We start from the raw sequence: 11743 nt of genomic DNA, 5'->3' as shown, positions 1-11743 counted from the left end.
AAGGGAAGTTTGGGGTCCCCTGCTGGAGCTGCTGCCCCCGGGACCGGATAAGTGGATGAAGATAGATGAAGATAGATGAAGATAGATGGATAGATGATGGATGGATGGATGGCTCAAGGGCGGATCACGTTCCCACCACAAACGAACGGCTCCGGAGTTGGACTGAAAGCGTACCGAGACCACCTCATTAGCAGGTCTCGGTTGGCTTGTTTGGTCCGCTGTAGGTGAGCATCTGAGAGTGATTGCTGCATTTACTCCTGCCCAAACAAAGCGCATCAAGGGGGAAAAAACTAACTTGCGTGTGATTCAGCCAAACTAAACGAGGCAGGTGTGAAAGCAACCTTAAAGTGGCAGCTTGTTACATATTAGTCTTTGCTCCAGGGCGTCTCCTAGGAGACATCCTGGTACAACAACAACAACATGTTACAGTGACACAGCAGGGTAATGGACTGCTTCTTTATTTTTTTTTTTTTTTGTAATTAGTAATTTATTTGAGTTTTGAACATCACGTCACAATACAGTCTGCCTTAACTTATATCCACAAAGTGATGACATTTTAAATGAAAAGAATTAAAAGAAATAAATGAAAAAAAAAAAAAAAAAAAAGAGAAAAAGAAAAAAGAAAAAAAAGAAAAAAGAAACTGAAAATATTCAAATAAATGAAAACACCTGGATCAAATATACAGTTTTACTATAAGCACCACATTCTCATCTAGTAGCAATGTATTGCACATATTTCCCCCATTTAGTTACATATTTTTCTGCCCTGTCAGTGATGTTGAGAGACATTTTTTCATATGAAGCCACTTTTGCCAATTCCATGCACCACTCTTGGAAAGAGGGCTCCCCCGGGTTCTTCCAGTTTCTCATTATTATTTGTTTTCCAACCATCACACTGGTCTGAACAAAGTCCGCTGCTCCACAGTTCGATGTGATTTGTGGATCATTCAAAACATAAAGCCTTGGACAGAACTCCAAACGAGTCTGGGTAATGTTTTCTATGCGATCATGAATCTTTAGCCAGTAGTTCTGAATCATGGGACATTCCCAGAGCAGGTGAAGAAGAGTCCCTTCAGAGCTGCAGCACTTCCAGCAATCTGCATTGTCCCTCAGCTTCAGCCTGAACAGCCGGCTCGGAGTCCAATAAAAACGATTGAGAATCTTAAACTGGATTAAACGAAATTTAATGTCTCTAGAAACCCTCTTAGTGTTTCCACAAATACGATCCCACTCTTTATGTGTGATATCAATTTTTAAGTCTGCCGACCAAGCTAACATTGTTACATAAGATATGGTTAGTGTCTGTTGAGACAACTTGGCATAAAAGATTGCAGCCTCGTGTCCCAAACCCATTATTTTCGCTGTCTGGGAGAGAAGGTTTGATTGCTGGGGTTCTATTCCTTTCCCTATGACAGTAACTAACATGTGGCGCATTTGCAAATACTTCCAAAAATCATTTCTGGGCAGATCGTATTCACCAGCCAACCTTTCAAATGACTTTATATTCTCCCTCTCATATAGGTTTCCTATTGTAATGATCCCCTTTTCCACCCAATCTTTCCATAGGAGGGAATGTTTATTAATACGTAACTTTGGGTTATTCCAAATACAGGATTCAGAATTGAGATAGACATTGATATTAAAAGCTTTAGAAAACTTCTTCCACACATTATAGAGGTTGGATATGATGGGGTGGGATTTTAATTCGGAGGGTTAAAGCTAGACAACGCATTTATGGGTGAGTGGGGAGAGTATACTCCGTTCAATCTCAAACCGGGAGGGGCTCTCTCAGGGCAGAGTCCACTGAGCTATATGTCTCAGGCAAAAGGCATAATGGTACAGGGCTAACTTGGGGAGACCCATGCCACCCTTATGATTGGCACCTGGAGCCTCTCTAACTTTATCCTTGCACGTTTACCATTCCATAAGAACCTTTTGCAAATTTTGTCAAACCTTTTAAAGTACTTTTGGGGTATTGCAATAGGAAGACATTGAAGCAAATAGTTTAATCTCGGGATACGTTCATCTTAAGGACGTTGACCTTTCCCCCACATGACAGGACAGTAGTGACCATCTATCCGTATCTAATGAAATTTTATTGAGAAGTGGGTCCAAATTCTTTTCAATTTTTATTGATTTGGTGAGGGAAGAGAATACCAAGATATTTTATGCCTTCACTAGGCCACTGAAACTGCCCTGCCTGGAATAGAGTTTTTGGGCAATACGAAGTCAGTGGAAGGGCCTCTGACTTAGACCATTAACTCTGTACCCTGATATCTTGGAGAACGACTCAATAACACCCAGTAATGCTGGGACGATCTGACTGGGTCCGAGGCAAGCCACAAAATGTCGTCCCATACATCAGAAGCTTATGTGTAGACTCATTAATTTTCCTCCCCGAATTCTCTGATTCTCCGCGATAGCTGTTGCAAGAGCTCCAGCTAGACAGAAAAGCCCTGGCGACAACGCGGCGCCCTGCCGGGTGCCTCTACCATGTGAAATAAGAGGAGATCAGTCCATTCGTTCTCACAGCGCCTGCGGATCTTTATACAGAATCTCTATCCATCTGAGAAATGTTTGGCCAAATCCAAACGTTTAAGCGTATGGAGCATATACCTCCATTCCACATATCAAACGCTTTCTCGCGTCAAGTGAGATGTGCTGCTGTTGGATCGTTGGAGTCCCCCATCGACCACATAATATTTATAAGGCGCCTTACAATCTAGAAGAATTCTCTTTCTAATAAAGCCCCCTTGGTCAGGGTGGATAAGTGCCCCAGGGTTTTATCCAGTCTATTTGCAAGTATTTAGATAAGAGTCTACAATCAACAGAGATTAAGATCTTGGACGATAGCTTTTACAATCAGTTGGGTCCTTTCCTTTTTTAAGTATGAGTGTATAATTGCTTGGTTTAAGGAGGGAGGTATTTGCCAGATTCAAATGCTTCTGCAAGCATATTCTCAAACAATGGTAATAGTCTTCAGCAAAACATTTAAAGAATTCTGCCGTAAATCCATCTTGGCCTGGCATTTACCTGATGGGAGGGCCTAATTGCATCTGTACTCTTGTGAACTAATAGGCAAATCTAAGTCCACCTGTTGTGAGACACTTAGCTTAGGAGGTTTAATTTGTTGAGAAATGACACTATCTCTATGTCTGTTGCAATGTTTTCAGATGTATAAGATTTATATAAATTCCTTAAATGCATCATTTATTTCCCTAGATTTAGTTGCTAGTCTCCATCCTCAGTCATCACAGTTGCTACCAAAGATTTTGACTCTTTTTGTTTAATGTACCTAGCCAAATATTTCCCTGCCTTATCCCCTGATTCAAAAGTAGTCTGCCTAGCCCTGAACAAAAGATACTCCGTTCTCTTGGATATTATAACATTGTATTCATATTTAAGGTGGGTCATTCTTTAAAATAGATTCAGATATATTCCTTTTAATTTTGCTTCAGTGTTCTTTATTCTCCTTTCTAGATCTGTAAGTTTAGATGCATTGGCCTTCTTCTTATGAGAAGAATATTGAATATAAATCCCCTAAAGGCCTCATGGCTTCCCAGCCACTATGGCAGAAGGAGCTGTGGGGACATTGGTCTCCCATGTTAGCCTGATCTGGGCACGTGCTTTTCCTTAAAACCCATACTTGGTATAACGCTGAGTTGAAACGCCAAATTTGGGATCTTTCTGTTTCCTGATAAGGGCCATTTGTAGTCTGACCAATGCTGGTCTGTCAACAAATACTATCAATTAAACAGGACAGTGTGGCAGGCAGCAGAGAGCATAAATTAGAAAAAAATCTATTCTTGAATAAACTTTGTGGGCTCCTGAGTAAAAAGTGTAATCTCTGTCCGTGGTGGTTCAGCTCCCACACATCAGCCAGACCCATCGATAGACACACTCTCTTATAAGCAAAATTCTGGTAATCTGCCCAATGATGGTTTACTTCTATCATGAGTTGATCTAGCAACATTGAAGTCTCCTCCAGAATTATGGGAAATTGTCCAACGTCTGCAACTTACTTTCCAAGTCTAAGAAAAAGTTAGGGTGATCAACATTGGGCGATATATATTGGCAAGATCACAGTGTGTCCTTGTATCTCTGCTAGAATTATAATCATTCTGCCCTCCTCATCTTTGACCTCCTCCTGAGCGTGAACTGGATACCTTTGCTAATCAGTATACTACTCCTCGACTTTTAGATGATCCTGCACTGAAGGACACGTGTCCTACCCAGTCCCTACATAATTTAACCGATTCCCGAGGACGCAATGTGTTTCCTGCAAAATACTACATCTTGTTTTTTAGTTTTCAGATGTCCCAGTATTTTCTTTCTTTTAATTGGACAGCCAGTCCATTTACATTCCAGGATGAGTAACATAATGTCCTCCCACAACTAGCATAGGCAGTCTTAATAATTTTACAGTAGGATAGTTGCCTTCGATTATAATATAATCCATGGTGCACGCAAATTATATCTTGACAAGACAAGGAATAAAGAAAAAACAAAATAATACCCATACAAGTAATTCATAAACAGAAGACCACGCCAGTCTGGCAAAAAAACAACAGAGCCAGATCGAACATTATTAAAATAAAACAAACAGGAAAATCTCCTAGGTCCGTGACTTGTGAAACAAGGGCAGCCTGGAAGCCCACTGCCCTAAGTGTTGTATGTAAAATTACGTTCAGATATTAGGTTTAGGAAAACTTAAGAACTTCTTATACAAAAACAGAAATTGTTGGCACTAACCCAAATCTCAGCTTAAAAATGATTTGTGACGTACAGCGCCGGTACATTGAAATTATCTGTCCATGTCCAAGAACTAAACAGGTCTGCATAGACCCACCTCCCGTCTCACATACCGTTACTTTCCGAAGCAGGCGGGCAGCAAGGTCTTGAGGTTTCCAAAGCATATCCATAGCGCGCCCGGATCGCATGACACACTGACACAGTGCCAGACATGCATCTTAGCTCCTCTCGATGTACTCCATTGCTTTTCCAGGGTCATCAAACACTCGTGGACTGTGTCCACTGACACAAATCTTCAGAAGTGCAGGATATAGCATGCCGAATTTAATCTTGCGCTCATGGAGTGCCTTCTTGCAACGCGAGAATGCTTCCCGTTTCCTTTGAGTCTCCCTCGAGTAATCCGGGAAAATCATAACTTGCTTGCCGTCCCACGTCAGACGATTCTTTTCCCGTGCAGCTTCCAGAATGGCTTGGCAGTCTTTGTATCGTAGCAAGCGCGCCACAATTGTTCGACCACGAGACTTTTCCCCCGCTTCCACACGTTTCCCGATCCTGTGAGCGCGGTCCATCTCGATCCCACCCGGGGTTGGACGGATGCCAAGAGCCTCTGAGATAAACTCGTTCAAGAATGCAGACACATTATTCTTTTCAGCCCCCTCCGGTATTCCAACGAATCTAAGGTTGTTGCGTCGGGATCTGTCTTCAGCTGCGGCCAGCCTGTCGGTCAGCAGTTGTATATCCTCTTTAGTGGCTGCCGCCGGTCTTGCGTTGATGTTAGCTTGCTCGTCTTCTAGCTTACTCACTCGGTCCTCCACTTCCGTAATGCGAGAAATTAGGGAAGAGAGCTTTGTATCCACGGAGCTCAGAGAACGGCGAATTTCTTTCAGATCCGCCGTTTCTTCTAATATCTTACTCAGCATCCCGTGAATCTGGGCCATTTGAGGCTGGTCGGGCTCCGCGGCAGTGTTAGCTGTGGCATCTTTGCTAGCTGCTCCTCCCTTTGTGCACATGTTGAGCTGAGTCTGTGCGGCCGAGCGAAGTTTTCTTTGTTCACTGTTACTACCAGAAGACAAACTTTTGCCTTCCTCAGACATGTTGAGTTCAGCGTAGAATATTAGCGAAAAAATACCTATATCTGAACTTATTTTCGGATATATTAAGAATGTTAACCCAGAAAGCAGCGGGAGCACAAGTTTCAAGCTGCCATCGCTTGTCCCTGCGTCACGTGACCCGCGGACTGCTTCTTTATTTTTGTAAATTGAATTGTGGTCGCTGGTATGCTTAAACTAAAATTTGAAACAAATTATGCAATGATGCACTGAATCAAAACAAGAAGAAAAAGCAGAATAGACAAACCCCTTCTTTTTGTCATAACAGCTCCAATCTTTCCTTCCTTCACCTCTCTGTCTTTCTGTCTCTCCCAGAACAAAGCAGATCTGTGCCTTTGATCATCCTCCTCTTCTCCTCCCTCCCTCCGTCTGACCCTTGTTGATAAATATTCATCCTTTCTTCAGCAGATGGACTGAATCTGATTTTCTGATGGAGCTCCTCACAGCTCCATGACAGCCAACACGAAATTAGTCTTGGCACAAATACTGTTTACATCTACACATCTGTGACACTAGAACAACTTTCACAGTGTCTTCAACCCTGACTGGCTAAATTGGAAATTAACATATGAATAACAGTCGCAACACAGTCTCAAACTTTCTGCTTAATTAATCTGTGACTGGCAGATCGGGGATTTAACAGTGTCGGGTTGACACACATTGATTTGGATAATAGCTTATGCTGCATCTTCCTGGCCAGTTGGATTAGGGCCTACGTCACTGCATCTGGACTACTTGGACCTGGTATAGGACTGCGTCTGCATCTCATAGCCTTATCTGACAGCTCCTTGACTCCTCAGTTGTTCACTGTCCTTCCCAGCAGCTGAAGGAGTTGCTAGATCTGCCCATACAGCTGACAAAATTAGATTAGATTCAACTCTATTGTCATTACACAGGTACAAGGCAACGAAATGCAGTTCAGGTCTAACCAGAAGGTCAATAGCAGCAGGTGCAGGATATACACTGGTTCCATAAGTACAGGACATGGATATGTACTGAATAAATATAGAGATGAATACTATTATAAACAGAATTTTACAGATAGATTTGTGAACATAATGTTCATAGTGTTCAACACTATGAACATAATATATAGATAACTAGTATTTTGAGCAAGATTTACAGCTGGATATACAGGTGGATATTACTGTAAGTAGAAATTTTACAGATATGTACAAAGAACATAATATACTACTGGTTTACAGAGTTTACAGGTGAATATGTGCTATGAATATATATACAGACGGCTATTATTATAGACAGAATTTTTACAGATATATATATTAAGTTAGGCTAAAATGAGCAGTACAACACTAAAATGAGCAGTATAACTCATGTGAAATCATGTGACGCTTCAGAGGAAAGGACATCTCATCCCTCTAAAACACATTCGCTCGCTGCGTGTCTCCTCCCTTGCTTCTCTCCCGTGCCTCCTCGGTGGGAGGGACTAGGAAAGGAGGCAACTGGAGGAGTCGGGGAGGCCGTCTAAGGGCTATGAGATGCACTGCAGGTCTAAACAATTGTAGACCAGCTGGGCCCAGACTTTAAGCCTCGCTAAGAAGAACTGCGCTAGTTGGACCTGGGATAAAAGTCTTGCTTGACACTTCTTTTCAGGTAGGTCCAGGAGGAAAACCCTGCATCTGGATAACATATGAACCGAATCGGATCCATGAGTGGGATCAAGACTAGGAGCCTTCCTGCAGAGTTCTGAATAAGATGATTTTTAAAGAGCTGTAGACCAGTGGGAGGCAGGAAAAGAGGTCTAAACCAGTTGGGTCAAGGCTAAGGAGGCTGTTTCTATAGTATAGAGGTAGAGTCTGATTTCTGTGTGAAAGCACGACTAAATCACTGATTCCAAATAAAGGTCTGAAAGAGGTCAACTCTAATTATAGAGATCAACCCAACTATTATAACTGGTATACCTGCTGCACATCATGGACAGTGTATTTGCATTTAACCCTTGTGTTGTCTTCCCGTCGACCGTGCAACTTTTTGTTTTTCTGGGTCAAAATTGAAACCTTTTGATTTTTTTATTTTCAAAACCTTTGTTGCTTTTCCCCCTGATGTTTTTGGCAATTTTTTTCTGTGCCTTCTTTGGACATTTTAGTCACTTTTTTCAAAGGTCTTTCATAAAAAGAGTTTTTTGAATGCTATGAAATTTTTACAAAATTTAAAGAAAGCAGTGGGCTGATCATTTATTTGACTTGTTGTGTGGAACAATACGTGTTATTTTTCTAAAATCTTGGTTGAAAGACACTTTTTTTCTTCGAAATGGGTCAATTTTGGCCCGAGGACAACACAAGGTTAAAAGTGGTAGGTAGTTCATTTGCCGCCCTGAACCTCATGTGACCAACCAAATATTTCAGCGGTGCAAAGGTTTTACTGGTCGTAACCTGCTAGAAGACAGAAGAAAGGGGGGGGGGGTACGAGGTGAGACAGAAAACAGGTCTGTGGAGGAGACAGTTCGTTAGAGAGACAGTGTGTTCAGCTCTGTGACTTGTTTCTCTTCGTATTCTTGTTTTCCTCACAGGTTCTGCCGCACTCCCATTATTCACTGTGGTGTGTGTGTGTGTGTGTGTGGTTGTGTGGTGTGTGGGTGTGTGTGTGTGTGTGTGGTGTGTGTGTGTGTGTGTGTGGTGTGTGGTTGGTGTGTGTGTTTAAATTGCAATATAGCTGGCTGGCAAAACCAATCCGTCACAACCATGAACCTTTGATTTACAACAACAACAAACTACACATGTCCGTGCATGCGGTGCGTTTTAACGATTCCTGTCGATTATAAAAATAAAAGCAAAATGAAACAAAGTAACGCTTCAGCCTGACACAGCCAACAGAATTACATATGTAACGCGTGAATGCTAATGCTAACGAGGTTGCCCTTACTTTATATTTGCATATTGCCACAGCCCTTAAACCAACTAGTCCAAAAGTGTCTGTCCACCCCAAACCCTTTGGTTTCTACTGAATCATCAATCTTATAAAGTGCATTTTGTTTCAGCAGCGCATTAATCCAAATATGGTGTTCTAGTGAGTATGAGTAGCGCGCACACACACACACACACACAAACACACACACACACACACACACACACACACACACACACAACTTGTTACATTCAGTGTTGGTTTTGATTTGAATGGGATTCATTGAAAATAAGAAAAATATAGATAATAGGGCAACGTTTTCTTATCGAGTTTGAAGGATATTTTATGAAATATGACGTTCAACAGCGACCGGCCACTGGTATGTGAAGGTCGTGACAGTTTAAAAAGTTTAGGCACAAATGCCACTGGTTAGGATTAGAACAAAGTTTGTGGTTTGGGTTAAATAACCGGGACAAGACTAACAGTTGCCTGGGTGACAGTCCTGTGTTTTGGGACACATCCACCACCCTGAGCTCCGAGCTCCGGTCACAATTACTACAGACAGTAGATGTCTCTACCTTACAGCCAATCTTATATAATAATAATAATTATAATAATAAGTGGAATACATACGAGTGAGTTGCCCTGGGAACCACCTTTTTAAATACACCAGTGTACAAAATATACACAAAGCCCAACACATTTGTCAGTTTTTGCTCTTTATATAGCAAATGGCCTTTGGTATTAAAATAAACAATATAGTATATACAGTTATAATGTATAATATATATATATATATATATATATATATATTTGCAGCATCACTGTGTTTCACTGCGGTTTGTTATAGGTCATTTAGTACATGGCATGTGAGTATGTTCTTAGGTGTGACACACACACACACACACACACACACACACACACACACACACACACACACACACACACACACACACACACAGCTAAATATAACTGTATTCCTTTCCCACATTAATATTGATTAACCCTCCTGCCTGCCCTCAGCTCTGAGAGGGCTGCAGGTAGCCGTCGGTGTCCACTTTAATAAAGCATCTGAAGAAAATATTCTCAGAGGCCCTCTTCAGATTTCAGAAAAAAAGGTTTCACAATTGTTACTTAAGAAATATCTCAAAATATAGTTATATAGCCTTAGTGTAAGTCTAAAAGAGAAGGTGGTTTTTCTGGTAGAAACCTAAATTGGGCATGATGCATGACCTTAATGTTTGAGTTTAAGCATCATTTTGCTCTAATTAAATGTATTGCCAAAAATGATGACACTGCCATGGGGGTTTTCTTTTTGGTTTGGTAAACTTAACATTCCTGTCGGCACATGTTTTTAACGGATTAAAGGTTTGGCCATTTAAAAAAAGCTTCACAAGTTCACAGATTTCAGACATTTCATTGAATTTGTCCGGCAAGATGCACCATGAGGTGAATGTCAACTCTTTAACATTAAAGAAGTGGAGGCCCAAACAAAAAAAAAAAATTGTTCCTCAAACCCGTTTTCAAGACGTCCCAGATCAACAACATCCCAACAGATAGCCAGGAGGTCAAGGGTCAAGGGTCAAAGGTCAAAGTTGACAGGAAACAGCCAAAGATGGAAGAAATGGGCGACCCCCAGAGACTGAACTGATGGAGAAGAAAAGCTGAGTGTCGGCGTGAGTCAAATACAAAACATAAACACAGAGAGAGAGAGAGAGAGAGAGAGAGAGAGAGAGAGAGAGAGGGTGAAGCTAAAATAAAAAAAGAAGAAAAAGAGACACTGAGATGATTTATGGCTCCTCGTATTCTAATGAACTATGCAAACCGTCTCAGTAATAAATTATCCACTTTAAACCAAAACACTGCAGAGAGAAATATACCGCCTGACAGCTCTCTCTCATCACACCACACACACACACACACACACACACACACACACACACACACACACACACACACACACACACACACACACACACACCACACCACACACACACACCCACTCACACACACACACACACACACACACACACACACACAGTGTGTGCACTCTTGTTCTTATGTCCTTGTGAGGACCAAGTGTAACATTTGAACTGTACATAGAGTTTTGTTGGACCATATGCTGCTACTTGCCCATTCAAAGATTTGACACAGTGTTATGCAAAGTTGGAAACTTGATTTAACAACCAAATCTCTTTTTGTTATACCCATAATAAAGCATTTCATGTCCTTTACCATCTCGGCATCACAAACAGAATTAAAAGCCGTCTGAAGTCGAGTCTGCTCAGTTAGTCAGAGTAGCAGGTTTATCGAGATGAGAGCTGTCACGAAGCGTGAAGCATGAAAGCCGTCACCGCTGGATGCTTTTGTTACAGTGAAGAGAACAGGAAGGTCACAATGTTCAGATAATTAACGTGCACATATGGGAAAACCATTCAAAGGTGTTCAACATTTTATCAGAAAAACTCTCAAGCCGCCAAAAACCAACCACATTTCTTCATACTTTGGGTCACTTTGTTAACTTTTGGAAGGAATGCAACAGTCTCCCTCCAACCAGTAGGAGGCGCTGCAGACCGTGACAAGTGAAATCAGAAAACCTTCCCGGGCCTTGGAGCTGACGTCTATAAAGCCGAGGGAGACGCTACGTCAGGTACGCCCATAACAATAAAAAGGTCCGAGACAGACGTTGTTTCAAGTGGGCTGTGAAACCGATGCACCACTGGGCTGTCACTCATCGTTGCTCAGCTGGTCGCTGAGTATCTAACTGAGCTGAAACAATTCTCCTGATTTTCAGAGACTCTTCAGAGGGAATTCAGTCTGAAAAATCATGAGAATTGTTTAGGGGTTATAGGGGTTGGACTGGGTTTTGGTGATTGTTAAGATATGCAGCTGTGGTCTTCACTGGGTTATTGTTACGGTACATGTGAAGAGAATGCAGTACGTCCGTCGGGGATTCTCATAAGTGCAGTAATACCAATATAGTGTGTGTTTGTGTGTGTGTGTGTGTGTGTGTGTGT

The 11743-nt window shown here is 41.7% G+C and overlaps 1 protein-coding gene and 1 long non-coding RNA gene across 2 annotated transcripts in view; both read right to left on the bottom strand.

Moving 5' to 3' along the window:
- The window catches only part of LOC116673112 (thyrotropin-releasing hormone-degrading ectoenzyme), a 230640-nt gene that overhangs the window by 90094 nt on the left and 128803 nt on the right, over window positions 1-11743 (bottom strand). The window lies entirely within an intron of this gene.
- Window positions 1-11743, bottom strand: part of LOC116673125 (uncharacterized) — an 18192-nt gene that overhangs the window by 64 nt on the left and 6385 nt on the right. The gene's annotated exons all lie outside the window — the stretch shown is intronic.

The sequence above is a fragment of the Etheostoma spectabile genome, chromosome 23 (assembly GCF_008692095.1).
Source record: "Etheostoma spectabile isolate EspeVRDwgs_2016 chromosome 23, UIUC_Espe_1.0, whole genome shotgun sequence".
In the NCBI taxonomy this organism is placed as follows: Eukaryota; Metazoa; Chordata; class Actinopteri; order Perciformes; family Percidae; genus Etheostoma; species Etheostoma spectabile.
This window is presented reverse-complemented; position numbering and strand designations above follow the sequence as displayed.